The sequence below is a fragment of the Stegodyphus dumicola genome, chromosome 8 (assembly GCF_044657685.1).
Source record: "Stegodyphus dumicola isolate Sdum_Otavi_A_Nest chromosome 8, ASM4465768v1".
NCBI lineage: Eukaryota > Metazoa > Arthropoda > Arachnida > Araneae > Eresidae > Stegodyphus > Stegodyphus dumicola.
Genome location: NC_140775.1, coordinates 18,654,881 through 18,673,525, shown reverse-complemented (window position 1 = coordinate 18,673,525; position 18,645 = coordinate 18,654,881). Strand labels below are relative to the sequence as shown.

The 18,645-nt window shown below is 39.8% G+C and overlaps 2 protein-coding genes across 3 annotated transcripts in view; one reads left to right on the top strand and one right to left on the bottom strand.

Annotated features, from left to right (window-relative positions):
• LOC118202111 (calcium-binding protein E63-1-like) overlaps positions 1–18,645 on the top strand; it is a 710,926-nt gene that overhangs the window by 326,181 nt on the left and 366,100 nt on the right. Inside the window, exon 2 of one of the 2 annotated variants that reach the window (XM_085821631.1) lies at positions 4,526–4,634. The exons of the other annotated variant lie outside the window; for it this stretch is intronic. The gene's annotated coding sequence lies outside the window, so the exon portion shown is untranslated. The remainder of the gene's footprint in view (positions 1–4,525; positions 4,635–18,645) is intronic. 2 annotated transcript variants of the gene reach the window in all.
• Positions 1–18,645, bottom strand: part of LOC118179632 (uncharacterized) — a 75,495-nt gene that overhangs the window by 43,307 nt on the left and 13,543 nt on the right. The window lies entirely within an intron of this gene.

The following is an 18,645-nucleotide window of genomic DNA, read 5'->3' as shown; positions in this document are numbered from 1 at the left end:
TGGTCATATCTTGAGTTAGCTATTTTTTGAAAGAAATTGTGGCTTGTAGTGAGTATCTCATCAGGAACGGGCCGGATCTTCAATTCTTTATGAATCTGTAAGTTTCTGACAAACCACGGCGCATTGATGATATCGCGTAGAATTTTATTTTGAAAAATTTGTAGTCTTCTGTAGGTTTTATAAACGGTGGCCCAAACAGGGATAGCGTACAGAAGTATCGGACGAATAAGTGTAATATATATTTTCTTTTTAATTCTCACATTTAACTTGGATTTTCTGCCAATCAAGGGTTGAAGAGCAATTTTTGCGACAGTCGCTTTTCTGAGTGCATATTCGGAATGCTCTTTAAAGAGCAATTGTGAATCAAAATAGATACCTAAATATTTAGTGCTGTTAACCACAGGAACTTCTTGATTATTAATTTTAATGTTCACTTCAACTGGGGTGAATCTTCGATGTCGGCGAAAAAGTAGAATGTTGCTTTTAGAGGGATTAATGCTGAGTCTCCATGATTTAAGGTAATGCACAACGTGATTCACTGCAATTTCAAGCTTATCAACAGCAAGTTGTGGTTTCACTGATCTGGTCAATATCGCTGTATCATCAGCAAACTTAACTATTTTTGAATTAAGTGGGACGGGCATGTCATTTGTATAAATGCAAAAAAGACTGGGTCCAAGAACACTTCCTTGTGGAATTCCGCTTTTGATATATTTCTTCGTAGAATAAGTGTTGTTAATTTTTACTTGAAAGGTACGGTTTCTCAGATAACTTTTTAGAAGTTTAATGAAGTTAATTGGCAGATGAGCAAGGTGTAGCTTGTAAATTAAACCATCATGCCACACCTTGTCAAATGCTTTTTCTAAGTCCAAAAAACAACTTGCAATTGTATTCTTTTTAACGAATGAATCAGCGATATACTCTGTTACATTAAGCAGTTGATGAACAGTACTGTGTCCAGTTCTGAAGCCTAATTGTTCACTATTTATGATATTTTTATCTTGAAGGTGCTTTGTAAGTCTTCTTTGTATGACCCTTTCGAAAACTTTGCCCAGCCCAGGAAGCAGACTAATTGGACGGTATGAGTTAAGCTCTCTTGGATTTTTCCCCGGTTTAAGGAAAGTAACAATATTTGCATGTTTCCACTGCTGTGGAAAATAGTTTAACCTGAGACACGCATTTATGATATTAGTTGTTAGGACAATGTAGCTTTTAGGCAGAATTTTTAGAATTTTATTTGAAATCCCGTCGAAACCCGGAGCTTTTCTGATTTTTAGATTTTTGATTATGTCATAAATTTCATTAGGTGAGGTGGGATTAATATGCTCATTACCAATACGGTCCGAGAGGTGAATATTAAAATTATAAACATCCTCTTCTATTTCCTCATTGTAATAATTGTTGTTAGTAAAAGTATTTTCCAGATGGGCGGCAAGAGATTCTGCAATATCTTTTTCAGAGTAGGCGATGCCATAATTAGTGTTAATTGGACCAATATTATAGTCTTGATTTTTACGGAGTGTTTTTGCAATTTTCCAGACAGTTCCTGGGTTAAAGTCCATGGAATCAAGATCATCCCAAGAATTTGACCTATATTCAGAGATAGCTTCTTGAATTTCACGGATTTTTCTATTTAATTCGTTTTTAATAGTAGGATCAGCTGTCCTTCTCCATTACTTGGCAGTCCTATTTTTGTCTTTAATTTTATCAATTAAGTAGTCAGGTAATTTGGGCTTCTGATATTCTTTAAAAGTAGTAGAATTGATAATAGCAGTGTTAATTCTTCTGTTGATTTTAGTGATTTGTTCTTCGATGTGTGAAATATCAGCTAAAACCGGATGTACAGGTAGTGTTTCAAGGATTTCCTTAAATTTAGTCCAGTTAGCGATGCTTTTGAGAGGGAGTGACCTTTCTTATCCATAAAATGTGAAATTGACTGGAAGGTGATCTGAACTCATTTCATTATTCACTTTAAGATATGGAATTTGAAGAATATTTTTCGTAATGACAATGTCAAGAACATCAGCTGTACCTGTATGGTGGTAACGGGTAGGGTCAGTAGGGCCATAAATTCTGAGATCGTTATTTAGTGCGAAATTATAGAGTATGTTACCATTAGTGTTCCTGATTCTTGAGTTCCATGAATTATGTTTGGCATTAAGGTCGCCGGCTATGACAACCGGAAAAGCGATGTTGCTAAAGCTGATGAGATCGTGACCACTGATGGTGTTCCTTGGTGGATTGTAGGCAGAGATAAAAACCACTAAATGGAGTGGAGCGAAGATAATTTTTAACAAGAATCAAAGTCCCGCCTCCTCTATTATGAGAGCGGTCAGAACGATAAGTTCTAAATCCTTGTATTTTAAATTTGTCACATGCTCTGAGATGGGTTTCGTTAGCGAGAAAAATATCAATATCATGACGATTAATGTAATTAAGTATCTCGGTATTTTTATTTTTTATACCATTTGCGTTAAAATATGCGACATTTAAACTACTCGAGGCAGTGATATGATAACTAGTAACATTAATATAAGGATTAGAATTCATAGTTCATATTGCTTAAGAGTTCAAATGCTTCAAATCCGATTTGGATTTTGTCAATTAGTGATTTTGCTGTCATAAATTTTTGGAAAAGTAATTTGCCTTGGTTGAATAAGTTTTTTAGCCATAATATGAATCCGGGGGCGGAGTTTTGTGCTTCTCCTGAACTTTCTGTGTTCCGATTGGTTTGATTTGTATTATTTTCGTTGTTATTATTTTCAACATTTTGGGTTTGATTTTGAGTAGGAAGCGGCGGAAAATTTTCTAAGTCCCTTGGAGGTGGGGGTGGGTTATTTCTTCTGGTATTACGATTTTCTTCTCTTGATTTCTGCTGGGCTATCTTCTCTTTTATATTATCAGGGTGCATTTCACACCCACGATAAGAACTTATATGCGGACCTCCGCAAAGGGCACAGGTACCAGGTAGATTTTTATCTTTAGTACAAGTATACGTAGCATGATTTTGGCCACATTTTAGGCAGCGCGTTTTATGCTTGCAGTGCATTTTACTATGACCATACCTTTGACAGTTGTGACACTGTGTCGGACCTGGCGTAGTTTTGAAGCTAACAACTTTAATTCCTAAATCTAGGATATGTGTAATTTTATAAATATTTTTCCCTTCGATGCTTCTTTTTACTTCCACTAAGAAGGTGGGCATTTTGACAATTTCGCCATTAATTTTCTTGGTGAACTGCTTAACAGCTTTAACTGGGATTCCTTTTTCAGTTAACTCTTCAAAGATGTCTTCTGTTTTAGTGTGTGCTGGGAGTTTTTTAATCACAGCGCGTATGGTTTTTCAGTTGGCAGAGGAAATGTGTGATACGAGATAGTTTTATCATCTAAGAATTTAGTGATTAATCTGTAATCATCTGAACTTTTAACTTTGATGTGTATATCAGTGCCTTTAAAGTTGCATTCCATTTGGGAATTAGTTTCTTAATTTCATCGCGGAGTTTTTTCCAATCGTTTACGTCCGAAATGATTATAGGAGGTATTCTATTAGCGGTTTTTCTGGGTTTAACGAATCCTTCACTATCTTGAGAATTCTGAGAACTGATGACTTGAACATCCATATCGTCTTCGTTAGGGAGAGCGGAATATTTATTTTTAACAGATGTGGTTGAATGATTGCTATCTTCGCTAAGATTGCGTTTGTGGGTCTTTTTGGGATAGATCCATTACTCTTTCTGTTTATCAGCAGTAGCCTTCTGAATATTATCGGGAGGTATTATTATGCTTTGCATATTTTGAGAATCAGTTGGTTTACTAGTACTAGGCTTACTAACAGAAGATTCATTATCAATGGGAAAATTTTCATTAAGTTCATCAACGTTTTTGAACATTTTCATGCCTAAGTTAAGGACTTCAGTGAGTTTACAAATTTCATCAAGAATATCAGGAGCAACAGTAACCTTTCCATTTAGAATTTGATTACGATGCGTATTTAAGTTAATCCATAACTTATACTTATCCTCCGGAGTGCCATTATCAATAATATCATGAATTAAATCCCTATTCCTAAGAAAATCTAAATCCATAACAAAACCTAAACTTTACGAGATCCTTAACGTAACTCGAAGCAAGACATTTTTCATCAAAAGAAAACAATCGCTAAGAACAAAGCTTGAAAATGCTTACCAAGAATCCGGATGCGTGAAAGACAACCAGCTCGAAGCAAATCCAAACCAAAATTACGTGAGCCCAGCCATAAGCCTTCCCAGTGGAGCGGTGTTTGAGACACCAGGGTGCCTGTGCCTGAGACACTACACCTTGTAGATCATATTAGACGTTTCGATTCACAATACAGTTAGCCAAAATAAAGAATATCAAACAGTTTTTTTTTTCTTTTTTATATTACTTTTGTAATTTTTTTTTTTAAATTTTGTTTTATTTATTTATTTTATCTAATATTTTTTTAATTCATTTTTAATTTTTTTTTCCTTTTTTAAATTGAGCCTGAACTCATTTTTTCTTTTAGAATAAACAAGGCCAGAAAGCAGTCGAGCTGGTGAATTGTCCTGGAAAGGAATGTGTTAATACATGGACAGAGAAGTGTGAAGATTTTGGTGCCGAAGAATAGATAAGCAGTAAGATAACATTGAAGCTACTGTACACCATATAAAGAAAACAGTATAATATAAATAAGAGAGATATAAACTAGTACACAGTTACATAATCCAAATATTTAGTAAGGCCAGCGGCCTGTCTTTGTTATTCAGATCATTAAAATCATATGTTGCAATCTTAATGGCAAAGTTGGTTAGGGTACTTTGTTTCATGTGGAATTTTTTTGCTATTTTATAATAAAAGGACCTTGGCATACATACACCAAGTTCCTCATGAATACGGTTGTTCCTGATGTACCAGGGAGCATTAACAATCTGCCGAAGCATGATATTTTGAGCAATTTGTAGTTTTCCACGATATCGATTGCAAGCATAAGCCCAGACAGGGCAAGCATAACAGAGTAATGGACGCATAATGGTTTTATAAATGAGCAGTTTGTTATCGACAGATAAAACACTGTTTCGAGAAATTAAGGGGTAGAGTCTAGCTTTACGAGCTCGAAACTTTTGTATACTAGCTGTAATGTGTGGGTTCCACGAGAGTGTCTTACTGAGGATCACCCCTAGATAAGGGACCTGCTTGGCCCAGGGGATGGAGTTTCCATAGAATTTCAGGTTAGACTTGAATTTTTGTTTTCTGGTGAACATTATTGCTTGAGTTTTGTTGATATTGATTTGAATTTTCCATCTGATCAGCCAAGCCTCTAGTGAATGTATGTATTTTTGTAATCGTTGTATAACTGAACCAGCAAATGCACTTTGTGATAGGATAGCAGTATCATCAGCATACATGGCTAATGTTATGTCGTGTGATGTTGGGATGTCGTTCACGTAGATATTGAAGTATGTGGGTCCTAAAAGGGACCCTTGTGGGACCCCAGCCCTGATGGGGTGAGGTGTAGAGTTTGTACCAGATACGTGAACGACAAAGTTTCTACCTGCTAGGTAGGACTTAGTGATGTTTATGATGTAGCCAGGGAAACCCAGGCTGTGTAATTTGTAGGTGAGTGCCTCAAGCCAAACTCTGTCGAAGGCTTTTGCTATGTCAATAAAGACTCCTCCAGTGACTCTTCGGTTCTGAAATCCCTCTGAGATGAGTTCCACGATTCTGTATAGCTGGTTGGTGGTGCCAAGGTCTTTTCGGAATCCAAACTGGTAGGGAATGATGATGTTGCTTTCCAGATAGTTGTTAATTCTATTGAGGAGTACAGCTTCAAAGACCTTGCTTAGCGAAGAGAGTAGACTAATGGGTCTATAGGATTCAGGACTGGATGAAGGTTTACCAGGTTTTAGTATGGGAATTATCTTGGCAGTTTTCCAGAAGGCAGGGTAGTGTTGTAACAGAAGCATTTTATTGAAGGTTTTGCAGAGGAAAAAGATGATCTTGGTAGGTAGTTTCTTAATCATTTCATTCGTGATTCCATCTAGGCCAGGACTTCTCTTCTTGATTTTATTGACATAGCTAGTCACCTCCGAAGGCATGACAGGAGGGATGTTGTTAGCGTATGGATTTGTTGGGAGCATGGAGTGAAAGTAGTTGACAAGTATATCTGTTTGGGGGTCTTGAATGTTGTTAGTGCAAAACTGAGATTCCAGGAGCTGTGCAAGTAATTCTTCTTTCTCAGTTTCAGTGTAGAAGATCCTTTGTGGGCCTTTAAGGGGCGGAATGTTATTGTGGCATTTGGTGTACCTTCTAATAGCTTTCCACAGAGAATTATCATTTATTTTGGTGGTAAATTCCTGAATTAAACTATCAATGTGGTCCCCAGTGTGTATGGGATGTTGTTTAGAGCTTTGGCGTAATCACGCCAGAGAGTTCTGAAGGCTCTGGTGTCTGTTGTGGTATAACTACTAATGTCCAGAATCATACGAACCGGATTGTGGTCAGATGATAATTCATCCAGCACGGAAATATCCAGTGGGATACTGGTATTTCCGAGCAGGAAGAAGTCTGAGATTCCAGTAGACTTAGTAGTGTACCGTGTTGGGGTTTTAGGAGCTGCTATGTGTAACTGGGCAGAGGTAGCCAAATTAAAGATTACACGTCCATTGTCATTTGAGTTATAGCAGTTCCATGCTCTGTGTCGTGCATTTAGATCTCCACCTATGATGATATGTTTGCCAAGAGTGAGTAAAATTTGTAAGTCAGCCAGGACTGATTCAGCATTACGTCCTGGTGGTATGTAGGTGGAGACAAAAGTGTATGTTGTTGAGGTGTTTGTAGTGAGAGAGATAGCTGAGGCCTCAACGACCGAAAGCTGTGGTATTGGAATTGGTGAGTGGGGAATACAGCGTTTAATCAGTAGTGCAGTTCCACCCCCCCTGGGGTGGAGAGTGGTTGGTGGCCTGTTAGATCTATGCACAGCATAGTTTTGAACGAAGATTGGGGTGGCAGGGCCAAGCTTGTGTTCTTGGAGGAACATAATATCTGGGTCATGCTCATTTATAAAGTCCCTTAATTCTAAGATTTTTTGGGACAGTCCATTACAGTTCCATGTAATGATGTGCAGATGAGTAAAAACATTATACATTATTATTACAATTAGAACCAAATACATCTTCAAAAAGTTCAAATAAAATAAACAATTTATCAATAGCATTTTCAGTTTTATGGATTTCAGGTAGTTTAGCAGATATTTTCTTTAAGATATTTACAATAGAACAACCTTTAAAAATATTGACAACTTCTTTAATTAATTTTGCAACATCGAGCAGGCCTGCAAGGCCGTGATCATTATTGCTGTCGTTAGAGCCATTGGGCTGAACAGCGTTACGTGTATTGTCATTATGTTTGCTGACATTCATATCCGAAATGACAGGCTGTGTGTTATGACTTTTGTTGACAACACTGGCATATGAAATGCCTGCTTTAATACTAGAGTCCTTAATTTTTTTATCCCCAGCTGGGGCTGGTTTTGAAGTAGGGCCGTGCTTATTTACATTGCCAGCTCCTTTAATGGGCTGGTTGGTAGGAAATTTAGGACAACCACGGTAGTTAGCCGGGTGCCCTTCTTGTAGACAATTGCAACAGCGTGGTTTGGCTAGGAATTTTTCTGTACAATCCTCAGTTTTGTGCGCCCCTGCACACTTCACACACCTAGGTTTAAGTTTACATGTGTCAGAGGAGTGATGGAAGTGTTGACAGTTATGACACTGTGCAACACTTCCGTTCACTTGATACACTTTAACAGAAACATAAAAACCAAGAAATTTAGTCAAGTCATATATTTTTTCAGCCCCTGGGGCTTTTTCAATTTGAACCTGGTATAAGGGCATGGGGACCCTAGTTTTTATTTTGTGCATCTGCGCCACACGACGCACTTTGTAGCCCTGGTGAGTTAGTTCTTTATGTATATCTTCGACAGGGCAGTCTATTGGTAATCCGCGAATAACAACCTTTAAAGGTTTGTCCATTTTGGCCAGAATTACATAGTGGTCAATTTGTTTTGAGTCTAAGTAACTTGTGATGGCCCGGTGGGCATCCTCATTTTCTGGAAATATTTTTAAGAAGTCCCCATTGACCTTACCAGCAAATTCATATTGTACATCATCTTTTAATTTCTTCATGAAATCGTTAAATTTAATGTCAGGTTTGACAATAATTGGTCTTGGTTTGTGAATTTTCACATCAATAACATTATTTGCATTATCATTAATTATCTGCACATCATTATCATTACAATCATCATTTTCTTTGGTACTTAATTTTTCAAACTTAATTTCAAACTTTAACTAAAAAAAAAAAAACTTTTTTAGTTAAAGGCAGGTCAACATTGCATTTGATTAATTTTTTTGGTCTGACGGTATTCTTAGGCAGAATGAAACCGTCTTCATCTCTGTCATCATTAATAGATCTTTTGCTTTTCTTTTTTGATGGCCTCTTGGGCTGAGTTTGAATTTCAGAATTTTTTACAGTAATTATTTCAACATTATTTACATTATTACAAGTACTATTTCGTGTAACAATTTCATCTTGCAATCGATTAACATAAAATTCATGTACATTTAAATTAGCATGTTCAGGATTATTGGCACCAAAAAATTCACACTTACCTTGGAATTCTTTGATTACACCTTCACCAAATGCACGATGTATTTGAAAGTCCTTTTCCATAGCAGCGCGGATTGTAACGTCCTGGAAAGTTCGAAACTGTCCTTGAAGCACAATTCCTCGCGTTTTGATATCAGCATTTATGATTTCGATGAAATGTAAAGCTCGTATAAAATCAAAGACATCCCAAATATCTTTCACTAGAAGCTCTTGCCAGCGATCATCGAGTATATTATTTCCGTATTCAATAACTTCCATAGCCAGATTCAGTATCGGTTGTTTATCATTCGGGGTGGTATCCATATCAGAGTTTAGCGGGGGAAACTCATTTCCCTCCATGAGTGCGTTGGTTAAAACACAGAGATGAATTCCAATAGAGCGAGAAAAAATTAGCAGAAAAATTCACACAGCACAAAACCGTAGTGAACACACACAAAAGCCAGCAGCCACTAAGATCAGCAGCAGCCAGCCAAGCAGCCCCACTTTGGAACTTTGCGGTTATACTGGCTTTCAGCAGGAAATTAAAGTCCTTCTGTTGCCAGTTCCTGATGTGATCCCATGTGGGGCCTGACAGAGTAGAATCCTGAAAGAAATTTTTTCTCGTGGAGGTAGAAGTGTGCTGGAGAGAGAAAAAGAGAAAAAGAAGCACTTTGCTTTTGTACTGCTACATCTTGGATGGAATCCGCCTAGCAGGGGCCGGAGAAAAACTTCGGATGACCTGTGTAAGATAGCCCGAATACTAACTGTTCATTCGTCGGAGCCAGTCACGTGGGAGGTCACCCTCCCAGAACTGACCCCGATTGATGCTGCTTGAAAACCAGAAAACTGGAACTTAGAATTCTGAACTCAAGAGGTGGGCGGCAAATGGGCGGAGGTTTCTGTCTTCAGCCAGGATTTCGTAGATAAGAATGTCCGTGAAATTAGCGGGATTCACATTGATAATATTATTAAAAAAGTTGTTGTTTATTCTGCTGAGGTAGTCCTGAATAGTATTTATTTTCAAGTCGGAATGGAGAGTCCTATTCCGAACATAGTAAGGAGCTTTTGTGATGATTCTTAGCACCTTATTTTGAAGCACTTGGAGTTTGCTTTGTAGTTTGCCCAGGCTGGGGAAGCATACGTGAGAATGGGTCGGATTACAGCTTCATAAATCCTCTTTTTCAGTCTGAGGGTGAGGTTTTCATTCTTTAGGAGAGGAAAAAGCCTGAAAATGATCCCGTGTGCTTTTCCGCTTACTCTAAGCATATGATCCTTCCAATTGTAGTTCTTGTTAAGGGAAACTCCCAGGTAATTAGCTTTATCAACTGTAGGGATGATTTTGCCAAAAAGTTTAACCTCAGTTCTGACCCTTTTCCTCTGTCTGCGATTTCGAATGAGTAGAATCTTGGACTTTTCTGGCTGAATGCACGTTTCCAGCGACTGCACCACCCCTCAATAGCAGGGATTTTGGCCTGAATCCTTGATAAGGCATACTCTGGGTTTAGAGACTTGGTGGCTATCGCTGTATCATCAGCGTAGCTGGCTGCGAGAACATTTGTATCCTCGGAAAAGCAAGGGAAATCGTTGGTATAGATGATGTAAAAAAGCGGGCCTAAAATTGACCCTGAGGAATACCTGCGTAAATATTTTTGACACATGAGGTTGCATTTCCAACTCCAACGGTGTAAGTTCTATTTTCAAGGAAGGACTTGATAATGAGTATCAGATTTCTGAGGAAACCGAGATGAATTAGCTTATAGATTAGCCCTGGATGCCAGACGCGGTCAAAAGCCTTTGCCACGTCTAGCATCAGGATAGCAACACTCATTCTGTTGTGCATAGCCGCGCCGATGAACTCCGTGAGCCTGACTAACTGCGTTGTGGTCGAAAGTCCTTTCCGGAAACCGTGCTGGTGATCAACGAGAAAGTCCAAGTTTCCTTGCATTCTGAGATAAATAATACGTTCCAGGATCTTGCTTATGGAGGACAGCAGGCTGATGGGTCTAAAGTTTGCCGGGTAATCCTGTGTTTTCCCTGGCTTAGGAATCATCAGGATGCTTGCTTGCTTCCAGAAAAGCGGGAAATAATTTTGATACAAACATGCATTGAGAATGCCTGTTAATTTGCATACGGTCTTAAAAGGCATGTTTTTCAGCATCTGGTTCGTGATCTTGTCCTTTCCTGGAGCTTTCTTTAATTTAAGTCCCTTAATAATGTTCTGCACTTCGTGCGGCGTGGTTAGTTTGATAGAAGGTTCCGTAGAAGGCGAGTGCAGCCATTGATCGTTAAGGTAATGAACTTGAATGTCCGAACTATGATCTGAGGGGAAGGAATTTGGAATGAACTGTTTAGAAAGGTGTTCCGCGAAAAGTTCCGCTTTGTCTTGATCGGAGTAAGCAAATCCGTTATCGCATTTAAGCGGTTTTCTGGCAGAGCAGGGGCGTTTTAGTGTCCTTGTATGACGCCAGATGGCGCCAGGTTCGTCGTTGATCTTTTCCATCTTATCCTGCCATAAGCTAGAACGATGGTCCTGAATCTTTTGCTTGATCTTCCTATTAAGCCTGTTAATTTGAGTTTTGATAGCAGGATACCAGGTGAGATTAAATTCCTTTCGGAGATGATTTCGAAAGCAGATTATTTCACGAATATTGGCAGGAAGCGTGTGCTCATGTCTGACACGGTCAACCTCAGTCGTAGTTAGGGACTTAGCAGAATGCAGGTACGAAGTAAAGTCTGTTATAGCACGTTCAATATCCGTAGTGCTTTGTAACGAGTCACAATTAAAATCAGTGGTCATCAAAGTATTATGATAAAGATTCCAATCAGTATGCTTAATTGGCGGTAGGTTCTTAGCATTTTCCACTCCAAGGTAAGCAAGCACAGGTACATGATCAGAAGACATGTCACATGTTACCGTAATAGCCATAGGAATATTGAACGTCGTAATAAAAATATCCAGAATGTCAGGCCGATGGTTGAGTATATTTGGCCTATAGGTAGGCTCATCCGGCACATGCAGAAAGACAGGGTAATTACACACAAAATCATGCACTATGTGTCCATTATAATTCGAGTTGCGGCATCCCCAGTCGAGATGCTTGGCGTTTAAATCGCCACCTAGAAAGGTGGGGAAGTCTGAGTTAATAAGTCTATCCAGAATTTCAGCACTGAGCTTGTTCCCAGGGCCGTTATACATCGCACAGAAAGTGACATCCCCAATGTTGGGTAGATTCACCATCACTTTAACACTTTCCATTCCATCACAATTTTCTGCACTTTTCAGATATGAATCAAATGTCCTTTTAACATAAATGAGCACTCCGCCACCACGGTGGTGGAGTCTGTCACTACGGTAGCTGAAATAATTGGCTATCCTTAAGGAGTGCGAAGGGTTAGCATGGGTTTCTGTAATTAAGCAGATGTCTACGTCATTTTGCTGGATAAATTCATGAAGTTCCGGTATCTTGGAGGTAACGTTCTGCGCGTTCCAGAGCAGGATCTTAACAGGAGAACTTTGCCGGGAGGTGGGATTATCCATGGTTGGGAGAAGCTGGCCTGACTGTGTCGTCTATCATAGAGGCGGTAGGAAGTGCCTTCGCTACATCAGCAAACATAGAGATGGCTGTTGTGAGCTTTTGAATTACCGCATTAGCTTCGTCGAGCTTTGCTTGAAGCTCACTGAGTTGTGGGAAGATTGCTTGTGGCGCCATGTGTGGGGGAGTAGCATTACTATTGTTGACTACTCTATCTGCATATGATATGCCTTTTTGCACAAAGGATGAGCGAGGCTTGGGGTAGAACGAACAACCTTTAAAAGTGGCAGTATGAGGAAGTCCGCAATGACAGCACTTTGGTGGCACATGCTTGGGCTTGGTGCAGTCACGAGACTCATGCCCCTGACCACATTTGACACACCGTGGTGCATGACGGCATTGACTTTGAGCGTGGTAAAAGTCTTGGCATCGGAAGCACTGCGTGATACCGCGTCTACCTCTGTATCTTTCAACTGTTATCTTTAGCCTCATAAGATACTTTAGATTATTAAAAATGTCCTTGGTTTTCTCATTCCTTTCTAGCAAGATCAGAAATAGAGGCATGGGGGCGATTTCAGGACCTTTTTGGCGAGACATTTGTACAACCTTTTTAACAGCGTATCCTTCTGCAATGAGAGCATCTTGGATATCCGTATATGGGGTGTCAATCGGAAGGCTACGAATGACGACTTTGATGTTTTTGTCTTCAGCAAGCTGATATGAATGAAATTTAATCTTTTTGTCGTCAAGGAGGTCCGTGATGTTACGATAAGTCTCACTGGAATTGACTTTGATTTCAAATTCATCTACGGCTTTCATCTTTGCATTAAATTCACTGTAGCCGGAGTTATCCAATAGATCAGTAATATCCTTCCATTTCCAGTTTGAATCCTTAATGACAATCGGCGGAAGCTTCGAACTTCTTTTCGGAAACTTAAATTCTTCAGATACATGAGCATCACTTATTTTCCCAGCCGGGCACGTGACCTCATCTGTATTTCCAATAGGCCGCAACATGCTTTCCGTCAGGGACGTACTTGCAGCCGGCTTCTCGGAGGATTCACTAGATGGCGCCACTTTAGCGTGGCTACTGGTCGCTACTTTAGATGGGTTTGTGGAGGAGATTTCATTCGGCTTTTTGGATGAATCATCAGCTTTTGCAGCCCTCTGTTTCATCCTGCGTTTTACTGCAACATCGCCTTGGGTAGTTGAGTGAGTACTCCGTTCAGTACCATGGGTATGAGCTTTTTCGGGAGGAAGCTGAGTTAGCACATGGTATTTGTTTTTCAAATCCAATTTGGCTGACTTTTCAGGGCTGAGCGGCCGTTTAACACTGTGGCTGGGGGTAATCCATTCCATGCTTGAATCCACATCGTTAGAATGGTTAGACTCAGATTGAGAGGCCAAATCTCTTTCCGTGTTATTTATTATATCCATAAATCTGTTCAGGAATGCCAATTCAACTTGCTCATAGGGGGTCAGGCTATCATTCCTGGAAGTCAGTGCATGAAAACGATCCACAATTTGCTGAATAATTGACATTTTCCAGATCAAGTCCAAGTCAAGAAAATTAGAGCTAGGCAAGAAATAGGGCACGCAAGGACCTTTTACAGTCCCCAGAACACAAGGTTCAACGGGAACAAACCTTCTGTATGTGCCAACAAATGCAGAAATATGCGAGCAGTTAGCAGAGTAACGGCAATCAAGAGCGAGGAAAAACTCACACACCAACACCACCACAATCGTCTCTCATCTCCCAACAGCAGCCCCAGCCATAAGCGGTTACATATATATAAGTTTATAACAGATCATGGTTTAACAAATCATAAACAAGACACAATAAAGAACCAATCAAAAGAAACATACAGAATGAGATATAAGTTTCAGAATAACTCGGACCTGGCTGAAAGCTAATGAATATATCGGACGTGACAGAAAGCTACACTTCCTTTTAACCAGTAAGAATGCGATTACAAATATCTGAACACTTTCTAAATGATCTGTTAAGGACTTTAATTTCCTGCTGAAAGCCAGGATAACCGCAAAGTTCCAAAAAATGATCTGTTAGTCTATTGCATAGGACTTTTTCGAACAGTTTTCCCATGGCAGGGAGCAGGCTGATGGGGCGATAACTGGATGCTAGCTTCGGATTTTTTTCCGGCTTGAGAATACTGATAATAACAGAGTGTTTCCACTGCTGTGGGAAGTAAAAGAGTTTAATACATGCAATTAAAGATGTTTACAAAGATGATACTGCAGTTTCTAGGCAGTGCTTTAAGGGCTTCATTATTAATTTGATCAAATCCTTTTGCTTATTTTAACTTTAAATAGTTTGATCTGGTTTCTTACTTCACTAATAGTAGTTAATTCAATAAAATTTGTAGAGCTATTGCTGTTAATACTATCAATAGAGAATTGAATGCTTCTTCCGTGTTCATCGTTGAGAGTATCATGCTTTTTGAAATTATTTTCAAGTTCATCAGCTAAGAGGTTGGCAATTTCGGCTTCGAATTGATACACACGACCCATGTGATCAATGGGATGAATTTGGTTGGTCTGTTTAATAATTCTTAAAGATTTAGCAGTTTTCCATACAGAGTTAGGTTCTAATTCCATGTTTTCTAATAAATATCCCCATTTCTGAGATCCATAGTCTGAGATTTCACTTTTAATTTTTATATTTAGATAATTCAGATTGCTTTTCATTCTAGGATTTTTGGCGAGTTTCCATAGTTTTCTAGTTCGATTTCGAGCCTTAATGATGCTAAGAATATACTCCGGGAGAGTGAGGAAGTTCTTGAATTTACATCTGAAGGAGGCATTTCTGATAGCATTTTGCATTTTACTCGTAAGGGAATAAACTTCTTCAATATCCGCGCAGTGATTAAATTCAGTTCTAACTGTAAGTTCAGTAAGGGAATTAGTATAAGTATTCCAGTCAATCCTTGTAACATATTTTGGGAGGGGAGGATAAAAACCATAAAAATCAAAATTCACAGGGAAGTGATCTGATGAGAGTTCTTCATGCACTTCGAGTAAAAGCAAGTTCGGAATATTTTTAAGAAGCACAATATCAAGTACTTCACTGGGTGCTTGGCATTAAAATCGCCCGCAATAATTGTGGGAAAATGCGCTGATGTAATAATATCTAAGTCTCTGTCTGTAATAAGGTTCGAGGGAGGATTATAGAGTGAAACGAAGAGGAATTCTTCGTTCAATCCGCTATAAATAATAGCCGAAGTAATTTCTACATTACTGTTCGTTTGCATATTATATTTATAAAATAATGTGTGATTTAATAAGAATGGCAGTACCACCGCCTCTATTGTGAGCCCGATCAGTTCTAAGAATATTGTAACCGTGGATTTTAAAGCGATCACGGTGTTTTAGGTGGTCTTATTAATAAGCATGATGTCAATTTGATGTTTATTCAAGTAGTGAGAAATTTCATGAATATGGTTGCGTACGCTGTTCGCGTTGAAGTAGGAAATTCTAAGAAAGCTCTTACTAGCTGAGATAACACTGTGATAATCGGTATAAGGCTTAAAATTCATAATCCAGATTTGAGAAATATTCCAAGGCACTCATGCCGACTTCAAACTTAGCAAGATTTCACCTCCAGTACAGCGGTGCTTTGTGATACCTGGGCCAAAGGCCCTACCCCCTGTAGAACAATTTGAGACGTTTCTATTCGCGTTAAACAGTAGCCAAAATATTTTCCTCGAACGTTAAAATGAAGAAATTAATTCAATAAAGCTGATGGTAATTAAAGATGAATAGTTAAGTTAAAAAATTTAAATTTAAGGATAACAGATATTTAACGATGCAAAAACTTAGTAACTGAAGGCCAGAAGGTCGTCGAACAAGTGAACAAGATATATGTAGACAGCTGGGATATTCAAAAAGTCCTTAAGAAGTGAGAAGTAAACAAAAGTTTACTCACTGCTGGTCATCTGCATAACTTGCTGCACGGTCTGAAGTATTCCTCTCAATTTATCCGATGAGTTGGTACTCCGAAGGAAACCGAGAATTTCAGGGAAAACGTTTAGCAACTCTTGGATATCTGGGCGTAAAAACCGGGATAGAACACCTTCTAGAATATCTGGTGAAGCTGAGGTGCTTGCATCTCACTTTCTCACTGTAGCTAGCACTTCCTGGGGTTCTGGTCTGCCGAGGATTGGACTTGGATAACTCTGGGAAATTTTCATGTGAAGCATCTGGGGGGTGGTTTTCGCTGACTTCTACATTTGTTTCCTTTGTCAAACTTCCTCTTATACTCCGCGCAACTACGGAAGCTGCTAACATGGTCCCCTTGACAAAAAAAGCAAGAAGATTTATGGCTTTCTTGAAGTTATCAAAGAATTCTTTGACTTTCGCTAACTGTATTTTCAACCAATCGAAGAACCCGATGGCTTCTTTAGGCTTGTTACCCTCAGGGGGCTCACTTATGTGAGTACGGGTGTGGCAATCCCGAGGTACCCTAGCCCTTCAGGGAATCATCTTCTTGGTGAGACGGGTGTCACGATCCTGGAGCCCCAGTGATCTATCCTCTTTTCCGTCTCCTCTCCTCTGTCTCCTCTCCTCTTTGCTGGAACTTTTTCCCTTCTCTTCTCCCTCGTGGTTTCTCTCTACGGAGTTTGGGGCTCGTCACGAGAGACTGGAACAGCCCTTGTCTCTAGCCTTCGAGTGGCGAGAAAACTGCCCACGTGTTTGCCGTGCGTGGAGACCCGTGTCCCTGGAAAGGAGGGTCCTGGTAGTTGAGGGGCGAGGTACTGTCCCCAACACACTACTTTGGCCTCTGCTTCAGCTAAACGGGAGGCACCTTAGTCGTCCTCACGGGTGTCCTTGTGTCAGTGGCTTGGGGTCAAGCTCTCGGGAGTACCTGCTTTCGGGAAAGCCGACTGTGGGGCTTCAGTTTGCGTATAGGTCCGGCTAGCCCTAACACAGGAATCTGTGTTCTCTTGTTGGGCTCCGAGGTGGGCGGGGCCGTCGGACCCGAATCTTTATTCTTTCACTATGGCTTCTTCTCATATCTACTTAATTAAAGATTTCGAGGTAACTCCAATCACTCAAGTCACTCAAATCACTCCTGTCACTCAACCTAGTTCTGAAACTTCTACTCCTCAACCAGTCACTCAACCTAGTCCTGAAACATCTACTGCTAAACCAGTCATTCAACCTATTTCTGATACGTCTACTGCTAAACCACTCACTCAACCTAGTTCTGAAAAGTCTACTGCAAAAATATTACGTACAGATACAAATGAAAAAAATCATAACAATAGTCCCCGTTTCCTAGTCATCTCTGGTCCTTCTGGCGAAATGCATAACATGTCTCCTTTCGTAATAAACAAATACATCCAGTCCTGTATTGGTAAGCCGAGAAATATAAAGCGTCTCCGCTCCGGAGACTTGCTTATTGATACAACCTCAGCCACCCAGTCTGCTTCTTTACTTCAGATAACTAAACTTGGGCAAGCGAATGTGACTGTAACTCCACATAAGTCACTCAACTATTGTCGGGGTGTAATCTCAGAATTCGACCTTCTGTATGTTTCTGAAGAAGAGATCGCTTCTGAGCTCTCCGAACAAAATGTCTGCGGTGTACGGCGGATCAAGATGCGTAAAGAAGGTAAGTTGATAGACACGAAACACGTGATCCTTACCTTCAACACACCTGATCTGCCTAAGAATATTAAGGCCGGATATCTAAATATTCCTGTAAGACCTTATATTCCAAACCCTATGCGATGTTTCCAGTGCCAGCGTTTCGGCCATTCTAAGACGTCTTGTCGTGGCAACCTCACATGCGCCCGATGCTCACAGATTGGCCACGATTCTGAAAATTGTACCGCTGCGCCTCTTTGTATAAACTGCAAGGGTGAGCACCCAGCATTTTCACGCCTCTGCCCAAAATGGAAATTGGAAAAAGAAGTGCAGACTGCAAAGGTTACGAGGAACATCTCATATGCCGAAGCCAGAAGGCTAGTCCAGAGCACACAGCTTCGACCAAATACATCATATGCCAGTGCTGTTAAATCATCTCGTACAGTTGCCACCCAAACATCAATAGGCACACAGACCCTACCAAATAAAACCCAACCGTCTTCATCCAAGAAGAAAAAAGAAAATGCAACCCATATAGTACAAAAGAAAGAAACAGTTATTCAAAGTAAGCCGAAAACTAGTACACATAAAATATCCAATAAAAATAGAAGTCACAGCAATAGCTCTTTCGATGAGATGATTTCTGAATCTGCGGATTCAGACTTTATGGAAGTAGAAGAGGGTCTAGAAGTTCCCAGGCATCTACTTCCACGAAAAACAAAAGAACAGCACAGGAAAAACAAAAACCATTCATAATGGCCACCCTCGTGTCATGGAACTGTCGCGGTTTCCACCGAAATTTGCTAGACATCAAATCTATAATTAATGTGTATCATCCTGTATGCTTCGCAATGCAGGAAAC